This window comes from Ovis aries, chromosome 5, assembly GCF_016772045.2.
Source record: "Ovis aries strain OAR_USU_Benz2616 breed Rambouillet chromosome 5, ARS-UI_Ramb_v3.0, whole genome shotgun sequence".
NCBI classification, from domain to species: domain Eukaryota; kingdom Metazoa; phylum Chordata; class Mammalia; order Artiodactyla; family Bovidae; genus Ovis; species Ovis aries.
The window spans coordinates 87112333-87117794 of record NC_056058.1 but is presented as its reverse complement, the minus strand read 5'-3'; the positions used below and the strand labels follow the sequence as shown (position 1 = coordinate 87117794).

The 5462-nt window shown below is 41.1% G+C and overlaps 1 non-coding gene across 1 annotated transcript; it reads left to right on the top strand.

Moving 5' to 3' along the window:
* Nucleotides 1–1734: 1734 nt before the first annotated feature.
* Nucleotides 1735–1806, top strand: TRNAS-GGA (transfer RNA serine (anticodon GGA)). The gene has a single exon. It is a non-coding gene; the product is annotated as a tRNA-Ser (tRNA).
* The last annotated feature ends 3656 nt before the right edge of the window (nt 1807–5462 follow it).

Here is a 5462-nt window from a genome sequence, read left to right as displayed (position 1 = left end):
TAAATAAAACTGTCTCTGTTTGCCAATAACATGATACTATGTGTAAAAACCCTAAGGGCTCTATCACAAGACTGCTAGAAGTAAAAATGAATTCAATAAAGTTTCAGGGTACAAAATCAATACATGGAAATCAGTAAGTTTGTATGCATCAAAAACAAATTGTCAGAAAGAGAAATTAAGAAAGTAACCTCATTTGCATTAACATAAAAATAATAAAATAATTAATAATCAATTTAACCAAGGAAATTACTTTTGTTGCCTTTGCTTTAGTGTTCTTTGAAAAAATTCATTGCCGAGACCAAGGTTAAGGAATTCACTTCCAATGTTATTTTACAGAAGTTCTTGGTCATATGTCCTGTGTTACCATCTTAAATCCATTTTGAGTTATTTTTCTATATGGTGTAGGACAACATTTTTTGTACTTGACACCAAAGCATAGGCAACAAAAGTAAAAATAAATGAGATTACATCAAATTAAAAAGTTTCTACATAGAAAAGAAAACCAGCAAAATGAAAAAGCAGTCTATGGAATGGGAGAAAATATTTGTAAACCACATATCTGCTACAAGGTTGATATCCAGTATATACAAGGAACTCATACAACTCAATAGTAAAACTAACAAATACACAGTCAAAAAGTGGACAAAGGACCTGAATAGATATATTTCCAAAGAAGACATGTAGATGACCAACAGATATATGAAACATTTCTCTACATCATTACTTATCAGGAAAATGCAAATCAAAACCACAATAAATGCCTCCTCACACCTGTTAGGAGGTCTGTTATAAAAAATGCAAGATATCAAAATGCTGTTGAGAATGTGGAGAAGAGAGAACACTTGTATACTGTTAGTGGAAATATAAACTGGTATAGCCACAGAAAAATGATATGGAGGTTCTTAAAGAAGCTAAAAATGAAACAATAGTATGATCCAGCAATCTTCCTTCTGCATATATATACAAAGGAAATGAAATCACTATCTCAAAGAGATATCTGTACCCACATGTTCATTGCAGCATTATTCGTAATAGCCAAGGCAGAGAAGCAACCTAAGTGTCCTTCACTGATGGCTAAAGAAGTTGTGGTGTAAATATATATGTATATCCATATCCATATATACACAGTGGAGTATTATTCAACTATAAAAAAATAAGGCCTTACTCCTCACAAAGTCAGCTTTCAGCAAAGAATCTGAAACTGATATTAATAGTAGCTTTATTCATTTGCTTATTCACTCATTCTTAACCTTTTATAACACATTTGTATTTGACTAAGATTCAAACTACAGAAATTCCATCCCAGAAGAGGAATTTAGACAATTTCCAATGTGAGCTGCAGAAGTTACAATAATGAAGACAAGCAAAGAAACTAGTTTAAGACGTAGGTGAATCTGTGTTATCTTGGTATCCCAAGGCTTAAATGGCTTACTATGTTGCCCAAGGGCTTCCCAGGTGGCTTGGTGGTAAAAAAAAAATCCACCTGCAATACAGGAGATATGGGTTTGATCCCTGGGTTGGGAAGATTCTCCCTAAGTAGGAAATGGCAACCCACTCCAGTATTCTTGCCTGGGAAGTCCCATGGACAAAAGAACCTGAAGGTCTACAGGCCTGCAAAGAGTCGGACACACTGAGTGACTGAACATGCATGCGTGCCTGTTGCCCAAGGAGAAGGTGTGCCATGCATACCAGACCATCCTGTTATCTTTAATGTTACATGATCATCCACAGGCTTCCCTGGTGGCTCAGAGGTTAAAGCGTCTGCCTGGAATGCAGGAGACCCGGGTTCGATCCCTGGTTGGGAAGATCCCCTGGAGAAGGAAATGGCACCCCACTCCAGTACTCTAGCCTGGAGAATCCTATGGAGTGAGGGGCCTGGTAGGCTACAGTCCACGGGGTTGCAAAGAGTAGGAAATGACTGAGCGACTTCACTTCACTTCTAGGAGTATGAAGTTTCAACATACTGTATCTTTGAGAAAGAAACAATATTTCAAATTATTTTAAATGTTAGTAGTCACACATAGGGATGAAAGCAATTAAAAGTTAAAAGTAATCTTTCACCTTCATCTCACAATGTGCAACGCCAGTAGTAAGTCTTTAAGGAATTTTGTCGATAAATGTGAGAAAAAATTCTTCTGTCTTACTAGACACCTAAAAGCTAAAGAAGAGAATGAAAGGCATATTTTATTGGTATGAGATTGAAGAGAGAAGTAAAAAAATCTTACTCATTTCTTAAATCTGTTTCCTCAAATGGATTTACAAATAAACTTTCCTATTTCTATAATTTTAGAGTCAACATAATACAAACTTTTATGATTGAGTATATCATGGTATTCAAGATTACCACTGAGAATATGAAATTATCCTGATCGAGGGGAGGAGCTATATTTGGAGCAGGGCTAAGAGGTTGAATGGACTGATTATTGACACAGAAGCATACCTGGAAATTATGTGCAGATCTCCTTTGGTTTTATCATTATTTGCCCCTTTCTTATAAAAAATAGAATGCTGAGGCATGAAGATGGCTTATAATTATAGGTGCTAATTAATACTCAAATACTTGAGAAACTGATATGCACATGTATATATCTATGTATGTATACATTTCTTTCATACAGCACCTAGCTTGGTGTTCTGTATATAATACACAAGCAAATTGTTGTTTCCTAAAAGATTATGTTGTTCCATCAATGTGAACTCAATTCTCGTCTCAAAGGTGCTAAAAGCCTCAAATCTTGATGATTACCAGTGTCCAGTGCAAATTCATTTTAATAATCCCTGCTTTTGACAAGCTTTTTAAAAAACAACTAGCCCACCTTTAGACCTGGGTTCAAATTTTAGTTCTACTATTTACTCATTTGTGGCCTTGGATATGTTCCTGAATCCACTGAATCTCAATGCACTCTCATCTATAAAATGGGTGAATAGTATCCTGAGGACTAACTTAATAAAATAGCACATGTGAAATGACTGAAATAGTATATCTCCTGGAGGAGATGTTTCAGTTCAGTTCAGCTCAATTCAGTCGCTCAGTTGTGTCCGACTCTTTGCGACCCCATGAATCGCAGCACTCTAGGCCTCCCTGTCCATCACCAACTCCCGGAGTTCACTCAGACTCATGTCCATCGAGTCCGTGATGCCATCCAGCCATCTCATACTCTGTCGTCCCCTTCTCCTCATGCCCCCAATCCCTCCCAGCCTCAGAGTCTTTTCCAATGAGTCAACTCTTCCCATGAGGTGGCCAAAGTACTGGAGTTTCAGCTTTAGCATCATTCCTTCCAAAGAAATCCCAGGGTTGATCTCCTTCAGAATGGACTTGGTTGGATCTCCTTGCAGTCCAAGGGACTCTCAAGAGTCTTCTCCAATACCACAGTTCAAAAGCATCAATTCTTCAGTGCTCAGCCTTCTTCACAGTCCAACTCTCACATCCATACATGACCACAGGAAAAACCATAGCCTTGACTAGATGGACCTTAGTCGGCAAAGTAATGTCTCTGCTTTTGAATATACTATCTAGGTTGGTCATAACTTTTCTTCCAAGGAGTAAGCGTCTTTTAATTTCATGGCTGCAGTCACCATCTGCAGTGATTTTGGAGCCCCCCAAAATAAAGTCTGACACTGTTTCTACTGTTTCCCCATCTATTTCCCATGAAGTGATGGGACCAGATGCCATGATCTTCGTTTTCTGAATGCTGACCTTTAAGCCAACTTTTTCGCTCTCCTCATTCACTTTCATCAAGAGGCTTTTTAGTTCCTCTTCACTTTCTGCCATAAGGGTGGTGTCATCTGCATATCTGAGGTTATTGATATTTCTCCCGGCAGTCTCGATTCCAGCTTGTGTTTCTTCCAGTCCAGTGTTTCTCATGATGTACTCTGCGTATAAGTTAAATAAGCAGGGTGACAATATACAGCCTTGATGTACTCCTTTTCCTATTTGGAACCAGTCTGTTGTTCCATGTCCAGTTCTAACTGTTGCTTCCTGACCTGCATACAGATTTCTCAAGAGGCAGGTCAGGTGGTCTGGTATTCCCATCTCTGTCAGAATTTTCCACAGTTTGATTGTGATCCACACAGTTAAAGGCTTTGGCCTAGAGGAGCTATCCCACGTTGAGGGTCAGGAACCGTGGCAGTAAGGAGATACCCCTCATCCAAGGTAAGGAGCAGCAGCTGTGCTTTGCTGGAGTAGCTGTGAAGACATAACCCATGCCCAAGGTAAGAGAAACCCAAGTAAGATGGTAGGTGTTGCAAGAGGGCATCAGAGGGCAGACACACTGAAACTATACTCACAGAAAACTAGTCAATCTAATCACACTAGGACCACAGCCTTGTCAAACTTAATGAAACCAAGCCATGCCTGCGGGGCAACCCAAGACAGGCGGGTCACGGTGGAGAGCATCTGACAGAATATGGCCCACTGGAGAAGGGAATGGCAAGCCACTTCAGTATTCCTGCCTTGAGAACCCCATGAACATAGTATGAAAAGGCAAAATGGAGGAGATGTTCAACTGCTGTTAACTTTATTTATCATTGAGTTAGACAAGGCTGTGGTCCTAGTGTGATTAGATTGTCTAGTTTTCTGTGAGTATAGTTTCAGTGTGTCTGCCCTCTGATGTCCTCTTGCAACACCTACCGTCTTACTTGGGTTTCTCTTACCTTGGACGTGGGATATCTCTTCACGGCTGTTCCAGCAAAGTGCAGCTGCTGTTCCTTACTTTGGACGAAGGATATCTCCTCACTGCCGCCCCTCGTGACCTTGAACGTGGAATAGCTCCTCTAGGCCCTCTGGCGCCCGTGCAGCCACTGCTCCTTGGACGTGGGGTTGCTCCTCCGGCCCACCGTCCCTGGCCTTGGGTGGGGGTAGCTCCTCTTGGCTGCTCCTGCAGCCATGAAATTAAAAGACGCTTACTCCTTGGAAGAAAAGTTATGACCAACCTAGATAGCATATTCAAAAGCAGAGACATTACTTTGCCAACAAAGGCCCATCTAGTCAAGGCTATGGTTTTTCCAGTGGTCATGTATGGATGTGAGAGTTGGACTGTGAAGAAGGCTGAGCCCCAAAGAATTGATGCTTTTGAACTGTGGTGTTGGAGAAGACTCTTGAGAGTCCCTTGGACTGCAAGGAGATCCAACCAGTCCATTCTGAAGGAGATCAGCCCTGAGATTTCTTTGGAAGGAATGATGCTGAAGCTGAAGCTCCAGTACTTTGGCCACCTCATGCGAAGAGTTGACTCATTGGAAAAGACTCTGAGGCTGAGAGGGATTGAGGGCAGGAGGAGAAGGGGACGATAGAGGATGAGATGGCTGGATGGCATCATGGACTCGATGGACGTGAGTCTAAGTGAACTCCGGGAGTTGGTGATGGCAGGGAGGCCTGGTGTGCTGCAATTCATAGGGTCGCAAACAGTCGGACACGACTGAGTGACTGAGCTGAACTGAACTTATTTATCCCTTTTTTTTCTTCC